Below are 20,565 nucleotides of genomic sequence, written 5' to 3'. Positions count from 1 at the left end.
TTCATTATGACTTAAGAATACAGATAAAATTACACATTCTGGTGACTTTGGAGTAGGCTAATGTTTACATTTTCTTTCGTTAACAGGTTTACAAGGGATTTGTGGGAGCGGCGACATATTCTAGAAGAAAATCGCTAGTGCTGTGCACATAGCATTCTTCACACTGAATGTATCTACGTTCAGTGGATGACTGCGTGGATAATTAATTTTTTGGTAAGTAAGAGCTCGATGTTTGATTTTTTTAAATTTATGATTTAAGAATACAGATAAAATTAAACATTTAGGTGACTTTGAAGTGCGCTAATGTTTACATTTTCTTTCGTTAGCAGGTTGACAAGAAATCTGTTGGAGTTGCAACATATTCTAGAAGAAAATCGCTAGTGCTGTGCACATAGCATTCTTGACACCGAAGGTAATACGTACACTGGTTGACTGCGTGAATAATTAGTTTTTTGGTAAGTAATAGCTCGATGTTTAATTTTTTTCATTATGATTTAAGAATACAGATAAAATTACACATTCTGGTGGCTTTCCAGTGCGCTAATAATTACATTTTCTTTCGTTAGCAGGTTGAGAAGAGATCTGTTGGAGCAGCAACATATTCTAGAAGAAAATCGCTAGTGCTGTGCACATAAGCATTCTTCACACCGAATGTATCTACGTACAGTGGATGACTGCGGGAACAATTAGTTTTTTGGGAAGTAACATCTCGATGTTTAAATTTTTTTCATTATGCTTTAAGAATACAGATATTATTACATATTATGGTGACTTTGGAGTAGGCTAATGATTACATTTTCTTTTGTTAGCAGGTTGACAAGCGATCTGTTGGAGCGGCAACATATTCATGAAGAAAATCGCTAGTGCTGTGCACATAGCATTCTTCACACTGAATGTATCTACGTTCAGTGGATGACTGCGTGAATAATTAATTTTTTGGTAAGTAATAGCTCGATGTTTAATTTTTTTAATTTTATGATTTAAGATTACAGATAACATTACACATTTAGGTGACTGCGGGGTGCGCTAATCTTTACATTTTACTTCGTGAGGACGTTGAAAAGAGATCTGTTGGAGCGCAACATATTCATGAAGAAAATCGCTAGTGCTGTGCACATAGCATTCTTGACACCAAAGGTATTTACGTACAGTGGGTGACTGCGTGAATAATTAGTTTTTTGGTAAGTAATAGCTCGATGTTTAATTTTTTTCATTATGATTTAAGAATACAGATATAATTACACATTCTGGTGACTTTGGAGTGCGCTAATAGTTACATTTTCTTTCGTTAGCAGGTCGAGAAGGGATCTGTTGGAGCGGCAACATATTCTAGAAGAAAATCGCTAGTGCTGTGCACATAAGCATTCTTCACACCGAATGTATCTACGTACAGTGGATGACTGCGGGAACAATTAGTTTTTTGGGAAGTAACATCTCGATGTTCAAATTTTTTCCATTATGTTTTAAGAATACAGATATTATTACATATTATGGTGACTTTGGAGTAGGCTAATGATTACATTTTCTTTTGTTAGCAGGTTGACAAGAGATCTGTTGGAGCGGCAACATATTCATGAAGAAAATCGCTAGTGCTGTGCACATAGCATTCATCACACCGAATGTATCTACGTACAGTGGATGACTGCGTTAATAATTAATTTTTTTGGTAAGTAATAGCTCGATGTTTAATTTTTTTCATTATGACTTAAGAATACAGATAAAATTACACATTCTGGTGACTTTGGAGTAGGCTAATGTTTACATTTTCTTTCGTTAGCAGGATTACAAGGGATTTGTGGGAGCGGCGACATACTATAGAAGAAAATCGCTAGTGCTGTGCACATAGCATTCTTCACACTGAATGTATCTACGTTCAGTGGATGACTGCGTGAATAATTAATTTTTGGTAAGTAATAGCTCGATGTTTAATTTTTTTAAATTTATGATTTAAGAATACAGATAAAATTACACTTTTAGGTGACTTTGAAGTGCGCTAATGTTTACATTTTCTTTCGTTATCAGTTTGACAAGAAATCTGTTGGAGTTGCAACATATGCTAGAAGAAAATCGCTAGTGCTGTGCACATAGCATTCTTGACACCCAAGGTATTTACGTACAGTGAATGACTGCGTGAATAATTAGTTTTTTGGTAAGTAATAGCTCGATGTTTAATGTTTTTCATTATGATTTATGAATACAGATAAAATTACACATTCTGGTGACTTTGGAGTGCGCTAATAATTACATTTTCTTTCGTTAGCAGGTTGAGAAGAGATCTGTTGGAGCGGCAACATATTCTAGAAGAAAATCGCTAGTGCTGTGCACATAAGCATTCTTCACACTGAATGTATTTACGTACAGTGGATGACTGCGGGAACAATTAGTTTTTTGGGAAGTAACATCTCGATGTTTAAATTTTTTTCATTATGCTTTTAGAATACAGATATTATTACATATTATGGTGACTTTGGAATAGGCTAATGATTACATTTTCTTTTGTTAGCAGGTTGACAAGATATCTGTTGGAGCGGCAACATATTCATGAAGAAAATCGCTAGTGCTGTGAACATAGCATTCATCACACCGAATGTATCTACGTACAGTGGATGACTGCGTTAATAATTAATTTTTTTGTAAGTAATAGCAAGATGTTTAATTTTTTTCATTATGACTTAAGAATACAGATAAAATTACACATTCTGGTGACTTTGGAGTTGGCTAATGTTTACATTTTCTTTCGTTAACAGGTTTACAAGGGATTTGTGGGAGCGGCGACATATTCTAGAAGAAAATCGCTAGTGCTGTGCACATAGCATTCTTCACACTGAATGTATCTACGTTCAGTGGATGACTGCGTGGATAATTAATTTTTTGGTAAGTAAGAGCTCGATGTTTGATTTTTTTAACTTTATGATTTAAGAATACAGATAAAATTAAACATTTAGGTGACTTTGAAGTGCGCTAATGTTTACATTTTCTTTCGTTAGCAGGTTGACAAGAAATCTGTTGGAGTTGCAACATATTCTAGAAGAAAATCGCTAGTGCTGTGCACATAGCATTCTTGACACCGAAGGTAATACGTACACTGGTTGACTGCGTGAATAATTAGTTTTTTGGTAAGTAATAGCTCGATGTTTAATTTTTTTCATTATGATTTAAGAATACAGATAAAATTACACATTCTGGTGGCTTTCCAGTGCGCTAATAATTACATTTTCTTTCGTTAGCAGGTTGAGAAGAGATCTGTTGGAGCAGCAACATATTCTAGAAGAAAATCGCTAGTGCTGTGCACATAAGCATTCTTCACACCGAATGTATCTACGTACAGTGGATGACTGCGGGAACAATTAGTTTTTTGGGAAGTAACATCTCGATGTTTAAATTTTTTTCATTATGCTTTAAGAATACAGATATTATTACATATTATGGTGACTTTGGAGTAGGCTAATGATTACATTTTCTTTTGTTAGCAGGTTGACAAGCGATCTGTTGGAGCGGCAACATATTCATGAAGAAAATCGCTAGTGCTGTGCACGTAGCATTCATCACACCGAATGTACCTACGTACAGTGGATGACTGCATAAATAATTAATTTTTTGGTAAGTAATAGCTCTATGTTTAATTATTTTCATTATGACTTGAGAATACAGATAAAATTACACATTCTAGTGACTTTGGAGTAGGCTAATGTTTTTCATTTTCTTTCGTTAGCAGGTTTACAGGAGATGTGTGGGAGCGGCGACATATTCTAGAAGAAAATCGCTAGTGCTGTGCACATAGCCTTCTTCACACTGAATGTATCTACGTTCAGTGGATGACTGCGTGAATAATTAATTTTTTGGTAAGTAATAGCTCGATGTTTAATTATTTTCATTATGACTTAAGAACACAGATAAAATCACACATTCTAGTGACTTTGGAGTAGGCTAATGTTTTTCATTTTCTTTCGTTAGCAGGTTTACAGGAGATGTGTGGGAGCGGCAACATATTCTAGAAGAAAATCGCTAGTGCTGTGCACATAGGATTCTTCACACCGAATGTATCTACGTACAGTGGATGACTGCGGGATCAATTAGTTTTTTGGGAAGTAACAGCACGATGTTTAAATTTTTTTCATTATGCTTTAAGGATAGAGGAAATATTAGACATCCTGGTGACCTTGGAGTGTGCTAATGTTTAAATTTTCTTTCGTTAGCAGGTTGACAAGAAATCTGTTTGAGCGGCAACATATTCTAGAAGAAAATCGCTAGTGCTGTGCACATAGCATTCTTCACACCGAATGTATCTACGTACAGTGGATGACTGCGGGAACAATTAGTTTTTTGGGAAGTAAAAGCTCGATGTTTACATTTTTTTCATTATGCTTTAAGAATACAGTAAATATTACACATCCTGGTGACCTTGGAGTGTGCTAATGTCTAAATTTTGTTTCATTAGCAGATTGACATGAGATCTGTTGGAGCGGCAACATATCCTAGAACAAAATCGCTAGTGCTGTGCACATAGCATTCTTCACACCGAAAGTATCTACGTACAGTGGATGACTGCCGGAACAATTAGCTTTTTGGGAAGTAACAGCTCGATGTTTAAATTTTTTTTTTCATTATGCTTTAAGAATACAGTAAATATTACACATCCTGGTGACCTTGGAGTGTGCTAATGTTTAAATTTTGTTTCGTTGGCAGATTGACATGAGATCTGTTGGAGCGGCAACATATCCTAGAACAAAATCGCTAGTGTTGTGCACATAGCATTCTTCACACCGAATGTATCTACGTACAGAGGATGACTGCGGGAACAATTAGTTTTTTGGGAAGTAACAGCTCGATGTTTAAATTTTTTCATTATGCTTTAAGAATACAGATAATATTACACTTTCTGGTGACTTTGGAGTGCGCTAATATTTACATTTTCCTTCGTTAGCCGGTTGACAAGAAATCTGTTGGAGCGGCAACATATTCTAGAAGAAAATCGCTAGTGCTGTGCACATAGCATTCTTCACACCGAATGTATCTACGTACAGTGGATGACTGCGGAAACAATTAGTTTTTTGGGAAGTAACAGCTCGATGTTTAAATTTTTTTCATTATGCTTTAAGAATACAGTAAATATTACTCATCCTGGTGACCTTGGAGTGCGCTAATGTTTACATTTTCTTTCTTTAGCAGGTTGACAAGAAATCTGTTGGAGCGGCAACATATTCTAGAAGAAAATCGCTAGTGCTGTGCACATAGCTTTCTTCACACCGCATGTATCTACGTACAGTGGATGACTGCGGGAACAATTAGTTTTTTGGGAAGTAACAGCTCGATGTTTAAATTTTTTCCATTATGCTTTAAGAATACAGTAAATATCACACATCCTGGTGACCTTGGAGTGTGCTAGTGTTTAAATTTTCTTTCGTTAGCAGGTTGACATGAGATCTGTTGCAGCGGCAACATATCCTAGAACAAAATCGCTAGTGCTGTGCACATAGCATTCTTCACACCGAATGTATCTACGTACAGTGGATGACTGCGGGAACAATTAGTTTTTTGGGAAGTAACAGCTCGATGTTTAAATTTTTTTCATTATGCTTTAAGAATACAGTAAATATTACACATCCTGGTGACCTTGGAGTGGGCTAATGTTTAAATTTTCTTTCGTTAGCAGGTTGACATGAGATCTGTTGGAGCGCAACATATCCTAGAACAAAGTCGCTAGTGCTGTGCACATAGCATTCTTCACACCGAATGTATCTACGTACAGTGGATGACTGCGGGAACAATTAGTTTTTTGGGAAGTAACAGCTCGATGTTTAAATTTTTTCCATTATGCTTTAAGAATACAGTAAATATCACACATCCTGGTGACCTTGGAGTGTTCTAATGTTTAAATTTTCTTTCGTTAGCAGGTTGACATGGGATCTGTTGCAGCGGCAACATATCCTAGAACAAAATCGCTAGTGCTGTGCACATAGCATTCTTCACACCGAATGTATCTACGTACAGTGGATGACTGCGGGAACAATTAGTTTTTTGGGAAGTAACAGCTCGATGTTTAAATTTTTTCCATTATGCTTTAAGAATACAGTAAATATCACACATCCTGGTGACCTTGGAGTGTTCTAATGTTTAAATTTTCTTTCGTTAGCAGGTTGACATGAGATCTGTTGGAGCGCAACATATCCTAGAACAAAATCGCTAGTGCTGTGCACATAGCATTCTTCACACCGAATGTATCTACGTACAGTGGATGACTGCGGGAACAATTAGTTTTTTGGGAAGTAACAGCTCGATGTTTAAATTTTTTCCATTATGCTTTAAGAATACAGTAAATATCACACATCCTGGTGACCTTGGAGTGTTCTAATGTTTACATTTTCTTTCGTTAGCAGGTTGACAAGAAATCTGTTGGAGCGGCAACATATTCTAGAAGAAAATCGCTAGTGCTGTGCACATAGCATTCTTCACACCAAATGTATCTACGTACAGTGGATGACTGCGGGAACAATCAGTTTTTTGGGAAGTCACAGCTCGATGTTTAAATTTTTTTCATTATGCTTTAAGAATACAGTAAATATTACTCATCCTGGTGACCTTGGAGTGCGCTAATGTTTACATTTTCTTTCGTTAGCAGGTTGGCAAGAAATCTGTTGAAGCGGCAACATATTCTAGAAGAAAATCGCTAGTGCTGTGCACATAGCATTCTTCACACTGAATGTATCTACGTTCAGTGGATGACTGCGTGAATAATTAATTTTTGGTAAGTAATAGCTCGATGTTTAATTTTTTTAAATTTATGATTTAAGAATACAGATAAAATTACACTTTTAGGTGACTTTGAAGTGCGCTAATGTTTACATTTTCTTTCGTTATCAGTTTGACAAGAAATCTGTTGGAGTTGCAACATATGCTAGAAGAAAATCGCTAGTGCTGTGCACATAGCATTCTTGACTCCCAAGGTATTTACGTACAGTGAATGACTGCGTGAATAATTAGTTTTTTGGTAAGTAATAGCTCGATGTTTAATGTTTTTCATTATGATTTATGAATACAGATAAAATTACACATTCTGGTGACTTTGGAGTGCGCTAATAACTACATTTTCTTTCGTTAGCTGGTTGAGAAGAGATCTATTGGAGCGGCAACATATTCTAGAAGAAAATCGCTAGTGCTGTGCACATAAGCATTCTTCACACTGAATGTATCTACGTACAGTGGATGACTGCGGGAACAATTAGTTTTTTGGGAAGTAACATCTCGATGTTTAAATTTTTTTCATTATGCTTTTAGAATACAGATATTATTACATATTATGGTGACTTTGGAATAGGCTAATGATTACATTTTCTTTTGTTAGCAGGTTGACAAGATATCTGTTGGAGCGGCAACATATTCATGAAGAAAATCGCTAGTGCTGTGCACATAGCATTCATCACACCGAATGTATCTACGTACAGTGGATGACTGCGTGAATAATTAATTTTTTCGTAAGTAATAGCTCGATGTTTAATTTTTTTCATTATGACTTAAGAATACAGATAAAATTACACATTCTGGTGACTTTGGAGTAGGCTAATGTTTACATTTTCTTTCGTTAGCAGGTTTACAAGAGAAGTGTGGGAGCGGCGACATATTCTAGAAGAAAATCGCTAGTGCTGTGCACATAGCATTCTTCACACTGAATGTATCTACGTTCAGTGGATGACTGCGTGAATAATTAATTTTTTGGTAAGTAATAGCTCGATGTTTAATTTTTTTAAATTTATGATTTAAGATTACAGATAACATTACACAATTAGGTGACTGCGGGGTGCGCTAATGTTTACATTTTACTTCGTGAGCACGTTGAAAAGAGATCTGTTGGAGCGCAACATATTCATGCCGACAATCGCTAGTGCTGTGCACATATCATTCTTGACACCGAAGGTATTTACGTACAGTGGGTGACTGCGTGAATAATTAGTTTTTTGGTAAGTAATAGCTCGATGTTTAATTTTTTTCATTATGATTTAAGAATACAGATATAATTACACATTCTGGTGACTTTGGAGTGCGCTAATAGTTACATTTTCTTTCGTTAGCAGGTCGAGAAGGGATCTGTTGGAGCGGCAACATATTCTAGAAGAAATACGCTAGTGCTGTGCACATAAGCATTCTTCACACCGAATGTATATACGTACAGTGGATGACTGCGGGAACAATTAGTTTTTTGGGAAGTAACATCTCGAAGTTCAAATTTTTTCCATTATGTTTTAAGAATACAGATATTATTACATATTATGGTGACTTTGGAGCAGGCTAATGATTACATTTTCTTTTGTTAGCAGCTTGACAAGAGATCTGTTGGAGCGGCAACATATTCATGAAGAAAATCGCTAGTGCTGTGCACATAGCATTCATCACACCGAATGTATCAACGTACAGTGGATGACTGCGTGAATAATTAGTTTTTTGGTAAGTAATAGCTCGATGTTTAATGTTTTTCATTATGATTTATGAATACAGATAAAATTGCACATTCTGGTGACTTTGGAGTGCGCTAATAATTACATTTTCTTTCGTTAGCAGGTTGAGAAGAGATCTGTTTAGTGCGGCAACATATTCTAGAAGAAAATCGCTAGTGCTGTGCACATAAGCATTCTTCACACTGAATGTATCTACGTACAGTGGATGACTGCGGGAACAATTAGTTTTTTGGGAAGTAACATCTCGATGTTTAAATTTTTTTCATTATGCTTTTAGAATACAGATATTATTACCTATTATGGTGACTTTGGAATAGGCTAATGATTACATTTTCTTTTGTTAGCAGGTTGACAAGATATCTGTTGGAGCGGCAACATATTCATGAAGAAAATCGCTAGTGCTGTGCACATAGCATTCATCACACCGAATGTATCTACGTACAGTGGATGACTGCGTGAATAATTAATTTTTTGGTAAGCAATAGCTCGATGTTTAATTTTTTTCATTATGACTTAAGAATACAGATAAAATTACACATTCTGGTGACTTTGGAGTAGGCTAATGTTTACATTTTCTTTCGTTAGCAGGTTTACAAGAGATGTGTGGGAGCGGCGACATATTCTAGAAGAAAATCGCTAGTGCTGTGCACATAGCATTCTTCACACTGAATGTATCTACGTTCAGTGGATGACTGCGTGAATAATTAATTTTTTGGTAAGTAATAGCTCGATGTTTAAATTTTTTAAATTTATGATTTAAGATTACAGATAACATTACACATTTAGGTGACTGCGGGGTGCGCTAATGCTTACATTTTACTTCGTGAGCACGTTGAAAAGAGATCTGTTGGAGCGCAACATATTCATGAAGAAAATCGCTAGTGCTGTGCACATAGCATTCTTGACACCGAAGGTATTTACGTACAGTGGGTGACTGCGTGAATAATTAGTTTTTTGGTAAGTAATAGCTCGATGTTTAATTTTTTTCATTATGATTTAAGAATACAGATATAATTACACATTCTGGTGACTTTGGAGTGCGCTAATAGTTACATTTTCTATCGTTAGCAGGTCGAGAAGGGATCTGTTGGAGCGGCAACATATTCTAGAAGAAAATCGCTAGTGCTGTGCACATAAGCATTCTTCACACCGAATGTATCTACGTACAGTGGATGACTGCGGGAACAATTAGTTTTTTGGGAAGTAACATCTCGAAGTTCAATTTTTTTCCATTATGTTTTAAGATTACAGATATTATTACATATTATGGTGACTTTGGAGTAGGCTAATGATTACATTTTCTTTTGTTAGCAGGTTGACAAGAGATCTGTTGGAGCGGCAACATATTCATGAAGAAAATCCCTAGTGCTGTGCACATAGCATTCATCACACCGAATGTATCTACGTACGGTGGATGACTGCGTGAATAATTAATTTTTTGGTAAGTAATAGCTCGATGTTTAATTTTTTTCATTATGACTTAAGAATACAGATAAAATTACACATTCTGGTGACTTTGGAGTAGGCTAATGTTTACATTTTCTTTCGTTAGCAGGATTACAAGGGATTTGTGGGAGCGGCGACATACTATAGAAGAAAATCGCTAGTGCTGTGCACATAGCATTCTTCACACTGAATGTATCTACGTTCAGTGGATGACTGCGTGAATAATTAATTTTTGGTAAGTAATAGCTCGATGTTTAATTTTTTTAAATTTATGATTTAAGAATACAGATAAAATTACACTTTTAGGTGACTTTGAAGTGCGCTAATGTTTACATTTTCTTTCGTTATCAGTTTGACTAGAAATCTGTTGGCGTTGCAACATATGCTAGAAGAAAATCGCTAGTGCTGTGCACATATCATTCTTGACACCCAAGGTATTTACGTACAGTGAATGACTGCGTGAATAATTAGTTTTTTGGTAAGTAATAGCTCGATGTTTAATGTTTTTCATTATGATTTATGAATACAGATAAAATTACACATTCTGGTGACTTTGGAGTGCGCTAATAATTACATTTTCTTTCGTTAGCAGGTTGAGAAGAGATCTGTTGGAGCGGCAACATATTCTAGAAGAAAATCGCTAGTGCTGTGCACATAAGCATTCTTCACACTGAATGTATCTACGTACAGTGGATGACTGCGGGAACAATTAGTTTTTTGGGAAGTAACATCTCGATGTTTAAATTTTTTTCATTATGCTTTTAGAATACAGATATTATTACATATTATGGTGACTTTGGAATAGGCTAATGATTACATTTTCTTTTGTTAGCAGGTTGACAAGATATCTGTTGGAGCGGCAACATATTCATGAATAAAATCGCTAGTGCTGTGCACATAGCATTCATCACACCGAATGTATCTACGTACAGTGGATGACTGCGTGAATAATTAATTTTTTGGTAAGTAATAGCTCGATGTTTAATTTTTTTCATTATGACTTAAGAATACAGATACAATTACACATTCTGGTGACTTTGGAGTAGGCTAATGTTTACATTTTCTTTCGTTAGCAGGTTTACAAGAGATGTGTGGGAGCGGCGACATATTCTAGAAGAAAATCGCTAGTGCTGTGCACTTAGCATTCTTCACACTGAATGTATCTACGTTCAGTGGATGACTGCGTGAATAATTAATTTTTTGGTAAGTAATAGCCCGATGTTTAGTTTTTTTAATTTTATGATTTAAGATTACAGATAACATTACACATTTAGGTGACTGCGGGGTGCGCTAATCATTACATTTTACTTCGTGAGGACGTTGAAAAGAGATCTGTTGGAGCGCAACATATTCATGAAGAAAATCGCTAGTGCTGTGCACATAGCATTCTTGACACCGAAGGTATTTACGTACAGTGGGTGACTGCGTGAATAATTAGTTTTTTGGTAAGTAATAGCTCGATGTTTAATTTTTTTCATTATGATTTAAGAATACAGATATAATTACACATTCTGGTGACTTTGGAGTGCGCTAATAGTTACATTTTCTTTCGTTAGCAGGTCGAGAAGGGATCTGTTGGAGCGGCAACATATTCTAGAAGAAAATCGCTAGTGCTGTGCACATAAGCATTCTTCACACCGAATGTATCTACGTACAGTGGATGACTGCGGGAACAATTAGTTTTTTGGGAAGTAACATCTCGATGTTCAAATTTTTTCCATTATGTTTTAAGAATACAGATATTATTACATATTATGGTGACTTTGGAGTAGGCTAATGATTACATTTTCTTTTGTTAGCAGGTTGACAAGAGATCTGTTGGAGCGGCAACATATTCATGAAGAAAATCGCTAGTGCTGTGCACATAGCATTCATCACACCGAATGTATCTACGTACAGTGGATGGCTGCGTGAATAATTAATTTTTTGGTAAGTAATAGGTCAATGTTTAATTTTTTTCATTATGACTTAAGAATACAGATAAACTTACACATTCTGGTGACTTTGGAGTAGGCTAATGTTTACATTTTCTTTCGTTAGCAGGATTACAAGGGATTTGTGGGAGCGGCGACATACTATAGAAGAAAATCGCTAGTGCTGTGCACATAGCATTCTTCACACTGAATGTATCTACGTTCAGTGGATGACTGCGTGAATAATTAATTTTTGGTAAGTAATAGCTCGATGTTTAATTTTTTTAAATTTATGATTTAAGAATACAGATAAAATTACACTTTTAGGTGACTTTGAAGTGCGCTAATGTTTACATTTTCTTTCGTTATCAGTTTGACAAGAAATCTGTTGGAGTTGCAACATATGCTAGAAGAAAATTGCTAGTGCTGTGCACATAGCATTCTTGACACCCAAGGTATTTACGTACAGTGAATGACTGCGTGAATAATTAGTTTTTTGGTATGTAATAGCTCGATGTTTAATGTCTTTCATTATGATTTATGAATACAGATAAAATTACACATTCTTGTGACTTTGGAGTGCGCTAATAATTACATTTTCTTTCGTTAGCAGGTTGAGAAGAGATCTGTTGGAGCGGCAACATATTCTAGAAGAAAATCGCTAGTGCTGTGCACATAAGCATTCTTCACACTGAATGTATTTACGTACAGTGGATGACTGCGGGAACAATTAGTTTTTTGGGAAGTAACATCTCGATGTTTAAATTTTTTTCATTATGCTTTTAGAATACAGATATTATTACATATTATGGTGACTTTGGAATAGGCTAATGATTACATTTTCTTTTGTTAGCAGGTTGACAAGATATCTGTTGGAGCGGCAACATATTCATGAAGAAAATCGCTAGTGCTGTGCACATAGCATTCATCACACCGAATGTATCTACGTACAGTGGATGACTGCGTGAATAATTAATTTTTTTGTAAGTAATAGCTCGATGTTTAATTTTTTTCATTATGACTTAAGAATACAGATAAAATTACACATTCTGGTGACTTTGGAGTAGGCTAATGTTTACATTTTCTTTCGTTAGCAGGTTTACAAGGGATTTGTGGGAGCGGCGACATATTCTAGAAGAAAATCGCTAGTGCTGTGCACATAGCATTCTTCACACTGAATGTATCTACGTTCAGTGGATGACTGCGTGGATAATTAATTTTTTGGTAAGTAAGAGCTCGATGTTTGATTTTTTTAAATTTATGATTTAAGAATACAGATAAAATTAAACATTTAGGTGACTTTGAAGTGCGCTAATGTTTACATTTTCTTTCGTTAGCAGGTTGACAAGAAATCTGTTGGAGTTGCAACATATTCTAGAAGAAAATCGCTAGTGCTGTGCACATAGCATTCTTGACACCGAAGGTAATACGTACACTGGTTGACTGCGTGAATAATTAGTTTTTTGGTAAGTAATAGCTCGATGTTTAATTTTTTTCATTATGATTTAAGAATACAGATAAAATTACACATTCTGGTGGCTTTGGAGTGCGCTAATAATTACATTTTCTTTCGTTAGCAGGTTGAGAAGAGATCTGTTGGAGCGGCAACATATTCTAGAAGAAAATCGCTAGTGCTGTGCACGTAGCATTCATCACACCGAATGTACCTACGTACAGTGGATGACTGCATAAATAATTAATTTTTTGGTAAGTAATAGCTCTATGTTTAATTATTTTCATTATGACTTGATTATACAGATAAAATTACACATTCTAGTGACTTTGGAGTAGGCTAATGTTTTTCATTTTCTTTCGTTAGCAGGTTTACAGGAGATGTGTGGGAGCGGCGACATATTCTAGAAGAAAATAGCTAGTGCTGTGCACATAGCCTTCTTCACACTGAATGTATCTACGTTCAGTGGATGACTGCGTGAATAATTAATTTTTTGGTAAGTAATAGCTCGATGTTTAATTATTTTCATTATGACTTAAGAATACAGATAAAATCACACATTCTAGTGACTTTGGAGTAGGCTAATGTTTTTCATTTCCTTTCGTTAGCAGGTTTACAGGAGATGTGTGGGAGCGGCAACATATTCTAGAAGAAAATCGCCAGTGCTGTGCACATAGAATTCTTCACACCGAATGTATCTACGTACAGTGGATGACTGCGGGATCAATTAGTTTTTTGGGAAGTAACAGCACGATGTTTAAATTTTTTTCATTATGCTTTAAGGATAGAGGAAATATTAGACATCCTGGTGACCTTGGAGTGTGCTAATGTTTAAATTTTCTTTCGTTAGCAGGTTGACAAGAAATCTGTTTGAGCGGCAACATATTCTAGAAGAAAATCGCTAGTGCTGTGCACATAGCATTCTTCACACCGAATGTATCTACGTACAATGGATGACTGCGGGAACAATTAGTTTTTTGGGAAGTAAAAGCTCGATGTTTAAATTTTTTTCATTATGCTTTAAGAATACAGTAAATATTACACATCCTGGTGACCTTGGAGTGTGCTAATGTCTAAATTTTGTTTCATTAGCAGATTGACATGAGATCTGTTGGAGCGGCAACATATCCTAGAACAAAATCGCTAGTGCTGTGCACATAGCATTCTTCACACCGAAAGTATCTACGTACAGTGGATGACTGCAGGAACAATTAGTTTTTTGGGAAGTAACAGCTCGATGTTTAAATTTTTTTTTCATTATGCTTTAAGAATACAGTAAATATTACACATCCTGGTGACCTTGGAGTGTGCTAATGTTTAAATTTTGTTTCGTTAGCAGATTGACATGAGATCTGTTGGAGCGGCAACATATCCTAGAACGAAATCGCTAGTGCTGTGCACATAGCATTCTTCACACCGAATGTATCTACGTACAGAGGATGACTGCGGGAACAATTAGTTTTTTGGGAAGTAACAGCTCGATGTTTAAATTTTTTCATTATGCTTTAAGAATACAAATAATATTACACTTTCTGGTGACTTTGGAGTGCGCTAATATTTACATTTTCCTTCGTTAGCCGGTTGACAAGAAATCTGTTGGAGCGGCAACATATTCTAGAAGAAAATCGCTAGTGCTGTGCACATAGCATTCTTCACACAGAATGTATCTACGTACAGTGGATGACTGCGGAAACAATTAGTTTTTTGGGAAGTAACAGCTCGATGTTTAAATTTTTTTCATTATGCTTTAAGAATACAGTAAATATTACTCATCCTGGTGACCTTGGAGTGCGCTAATGTTTACATTTTCTTTCTTTAGCAGGTTGACAAGAAATCTCTTGGAGCGGCAACATATTCTAGAAGAAAATCGCTAGTGCTGTGCACATAGCTTTCTTCACACCGCATGTATCTACGTACAGTGGATGACTGCGGGAACAATTAGTTTTTTGGGAAGTAACAGCTCGATGTTTAAATTTTTTCCATTATGCTTTAAGAATACAGTAAATATCACACATCCTGGTGACCTTGGAGTGTGCTAGTGTTTAAATTTTCTTTCGTTAGCAGGTTGACATGAGATCTGTTGCAGCGGCAACATATCCTAGAACAAAATCGCTAGTGCTGTGCACATAGCATTCTTCACACCGAATGTATCTACGTACAGTGGATGACTGCGGGAACAATTGGTTTTTTGGGAAGTAACAGCTCGATGTTTAAATTTTTTTCATTATGCTTTAAGAATAGAGTAAATATTACACATCCTGGTGACCTTGGAGTGGGCTAATGTTTAAATTTTCTTTCGTTAGCAGGTTGACATGAGATCTGTTGGAGCGCAACATATCCTAGAACAAAGTCGCTAGTGCTGTGCACATAGCATTCTTCACACCGAATGTATCTACGTACAGTGGATGACTGCGGGAACAATTAGTTTTTTGGGAAGTAACAGCTCGATGTTTAAATTTTTTCCATTATGCTTTAAGAATACAGTAAATATCATACATCCTGGTGACCATGGAGTGTTCTAATGTTTAAATTTTCTTTCGTTAGCAGGTTGTCATGGGATCTGTTGCAGCGGCAACATATCCTAGAACAAAATCGCTAGTGCTGTGCACATAGCATTCTTCACACCGAATGTATCTACGTACAGTGGATGACTGCGGGAACAATTAGTTTTTTGGGAAGTAAAAGCTCGATGTTTAAATTTTTTTCATTATGCTTTAAGAATACAGTAAATATTACACATCCTGGTGACCTTGGAGTGCGCTAATGTTTACATTTTCTTTCGTTAGCAGGTTGACAAGAAATCTGTTGGAGCGGCAACATATTCTAGAAGAAAATCGCTAGTGCTGTGCACATAGCATTCTTCACACCGAATGTATCTACGTACAGTGGGTGACTGCGGGAACAATTAGTTTTTTGGGAAGTAACAGCTCGATGTTTAAATTTTTTTCATTATGCTTTAAGAATACAGATAATATAGCACTTTCTGGTGACTTTGGAGTGCCCTAATGTTTACATTTTCTTTCGTTAGCAGGTTGACAAGAAATCATATGGAGCGGCAACATATTCTAGAAGAAAATCGCTAGTGCTGTGCACATAGCATTCTTCACACCGAATGTACCTACGTACAGTGGATGACTGCGGGAACAATTAGTTTTTTGGGAGGTAACAGCTCGATGTTTAAATTTTTTTCATTATGCTTTAAGAATACAGTAAATATCACACATCCTGGTGACCTTGGAGTGTGCTAATGTTTAAATTTTCTTTCGTTAGCTGGTTGACATGAGATCTGTTGGAGCGGCAACATATGCTAGAACAAAATCGCTAGTGCTGTGCACATAGCTTTCTTCACACCGAATGTATCTACGTACAGTGGATGACTGCGGGAACAGTTAGTTTTTTTGGGAAGTAACAGCTCGATGTTTACATTTTTTTCATTATGCTATAAGAATACAGATAATGTTACACTTTCTGGTGACTTTGGAGTGCGCTAATGTTTACATTTTCTTTCGTTAGCAGGTTGACAAGAAATCTGTTGGAGCGGCAAAATATTCTAGAAGAAAATCGCTAGTGCTGTGCACATAGCATTCTTCACACCGAATGTATCTACGTACAGTGGATGACTGCCGGAAAAATAAGTTTTTTGGGAAGTAACAGCTCGATGTTTAAATTTTTTTTTCATTATGCTTTAAGAATACAGTAAATATTACACATCCTGGTGACCTTGGAGTGTGCTAATGTTTAAATTTTGTTTCGTTAGCAGATTGACATGAGATCTGTTGGAGCGGCAACATATCCTAGAACAAAATCGCTAGTGCTGTGCACATAGCATTCTTCACACCGAATATATCTACGTACAGTGGATGACTGCGGGAACAATTAGTTTTTTGGGAAGTAACAGCTCGATGTTTAAATTTTTTTCATTATGCTTTAAGAATACAGTAAATATTACTCATCCTGGTGACCTTGGAGTGCGCTAATGTTTACATTTTCTTTCTTTAGCAGGTTAACATGAGTTCTGTTGGAGCGGCAACATTTTCTAGAAGAAAATCGCTAGTGCTGTGCACATAGCTTTCTTCACACCGAATGTATCTACGTACAGTCGATGACTGCGGGAACAATTAGTTTTTTGGGAAGTAACAGCACGATGTTTAAATTTTTTTCATTATGCTTTAAGAATACAGATAATATTACACTTTCTGGTGAATTTGGAGTGCGCTAATGTTTACATTTTCTTTCTTTAGCAGGTTGACAAGAAATCTGTTGGAGCGGCAACATGTTCTAGAAGAAAATCGCTAGTGCTGTGCACATAGCATTCTTCACACCGAATGTATCTACGTACAGTGGATGACTGCGGGAACAATTAGTTATTTGGGAAGTAACAGCTCGATGTTTAAATTTTTTTCATTATGCTTTAAGAATACAGTAAATATTACACATCCTGGTGACCTTGTAGTGTGCTAATGTTTAAATATTCTTTCGTTAGCAGGTTGACAAGAAATCTGTTGGAGCGGCAACATATTCTAGAAGAAAATCGCTAGTGCTGTGCACATAGCATTCTTCACACCGAATGTATCTACGTACAGTGGATGACTGCGGGAACAATTAGTTTTTTCGGAGGTAACAGCTCGATGTTTAAATTTTTTTCATTATGCTTTAAGAATACAGTAAATATTACACATCCTGGTGACCTTGGAGTGTGCTAATGTTTAAATTTTCTTTCGTTAGCAGGTTGACATGAGATCTGTTGGAGCGGCAACATATGCTAGAACAAAATCGCTAGTGCTGTGCACATAGCTTTCTTCACACCGAATGTATCTACGTACAGTGGATGACTGCGGGAACAATTAGTTTTTTTGGGAAGTAACAGCTCGATGTTTACATTTTTTTCATTATGCTATAAGAATACAGATAATATTACACTTTCTGGTGACTTTGGAGTGCGCTAATGTTTACATTTTCTTTCGTTAGCAGGTTGACAAGAAATCTGTTGGAGCGGCAAAATATTCTAGAAGAAATTCGCTCGTGCTGTGCACATAGCATTCTTCACACCGAATGTATCTACGTACAGTGGATGACTGCGGGAACAATTAGTTTTTTTGGGAAGTAACAGCTCGATGTTTAAATTTTTTTCAATATACTTTATGAATACAGTAAATATCACACATCCTGGTGACCTTGGAGTGTGCTAATGTTTAAATTTTCTTTCGTTAGCAGGTTGACATGAGATCTGTTGGAGCGGCAACATATCCTAGAACAAAATCGCTAGTGCTGTGCACATAGCTTTCTTCACACCGAATGTATCTACGTACAGTGGATGACTGCGGGAACAATTAGTTTTTTGGGAAGTGACAGCTCGATGTTTAAATTTTTTTCATTATGCTTTAAGATTACAGATAATATTACTCTTTCTGGTGACTTTGGAGTGCGCTAATGTTTACATTTTCTTTCGTTAGCAGGTTGACAAGAAATCTGTTGGAGCGGCAACATATCCTAGAACAAAATCGCTAGTGCTGTGCACATAGCATTCTTCACACCTAATGTATCTACGGATAGTGGATGACTGCGGGAACAATTAGTTTTTTGGGAAGTAACAGCTCGATGTTTAAATTTTTTTCATTATGCTTTAAGAATACAGTAAATATTACTCATCCTGGTGACCTTGGAGTGCGCTAATGTTTACATTTTCTTTCTTTAGCAGGTTGACAAGAAATCTGTTGGAGCGGCAACATATTCTAGATGAAAATCGCTAGTGCTGTGCACATAGGTTTCCTCACACCGAATGTATCTACGTACAGTGGATGACTGCGGGAACAATTAGTTTTTTGGGAAGTAACAGCTCGATGTTTAAATTTTGTCCATTATGCTTTAAGAATACGGTAAATATCACACATCCTGGTGACCTTGGAGTGTGCTAATGTTTAAATTTTCTTTCGTTAGCAGGTTGACATGGGATCTGTTGCAGCGGCAACATATCCTAGAAGAAAATCGCTAGTGCTGTGCACATAGCATTCTTCACACCGAATGTATCTACGTACAGTGGGTGACTGCGGGAACAATTAGTTTTTTCGGAAGTAACAGCTCAATGTTTAAATTTTTTTCATTATGCTTTAAGAATACAGATAATATTACACTTTCTGGTGAATTTGGAGTGCGCTAATAATTACATTTTCTTTCGTTAGCAGGTTGACAAGAAATCGGTTGGAGCGGCAACATATTCTAGAAGAAAATCGCTAGTGCTGTGCACATAGCATTCTTCACACCGAATGTATCTACGTACAGTGGATGAATGCGGGAACAATTAGTTTTTTGGGAAGTAACAGCTCGATGTTTAAATTTTTTTCAATATACTTTATGAATACAGTAAATATCACACATCCTGGTAACCTTGGAGTGTGCTAATGTTTAAATTTTATTTCGTTAGCAGGTTGACATGAGATCTGTTGGAGCGGCAACATATCCTAGAACAAAATCGCTAGTGCTATGCACATAGCTTTCTTCACACCGAATGTATCTACGTACAGTGGATGACTGCGGGAACAATTAGTTTTTTGGGAAGTGACAGCTCGATGTTTAAATTTTTTTCATTATGCTTTAAGAATACAGATAATATTACTCTTTCTGGTGACTTTGGAGTGCGCTAATGTTTACATTTTCTTTCGTTAGCAGGTTGACAAGAAATCTGTTGGAGCGGCAACATATCCTAGAACAAAATCGCTAGTGCTGTGCACATAGCATTCTTCACACCTAATGTATCTACGGATAGTGGATGACTGCGGGAACAATTAGTTTTTTGGGAAGTAACAGCTCGATGTTTAAATTTTTTTCATTATGCTTTAAGAATACAGTAAATATTACTCATCCTGGTGACCTTGGAGTGCGCTAATGTTTACATTTTCTTTCCTTAGCAGGTTGACAAGAAATCTGTTGGAGCGGCAACATATTCTAGATGAAAATCGCTAGTGCTGTGCACATAGCTTTCTTCATACCGAATGTATCTACGTACAGTGGATGACTGCGGGAACAATTAGTTTTTTGGGAAGTAACAGCTCGATGTTTAAATTTTGTCCATTATGCTTTAAGAATACGGTAAATATCACACATCCTGGTGACCTTGGAGTGTGCTAATGCTTAAATTTTCTTTCGTTAGCATGTTGACATGGGATCTGTTGCAGCGGCAACATATCCTAGAACAAAATCGCTAGTGCTGTGCACATAGCATTCTTCACACCGAATGTATCTACGTACAGTGGGTGACTGCGGGAACAATTAATTTTTTGGGAAGTAACAGCTCAATGTTTAAATT

Source organism: Schistocerca nitens, chromosome 9 (genome assembly GCF_023898315.1).
Source record: "Schistocerca nitens isolate TAMUIC-IGC-003100 chromosome 9, iqSchNite1.1, whole genome shotgun sequence".
NCBI lineage: Eukaryota > Metazoa > Arthropoda > Insecta > Orthoptera > Acrididae > Schistocerca > Schistocerca nitens.
Note: the sequence above shows the minus strand (reverse complement) of the source record.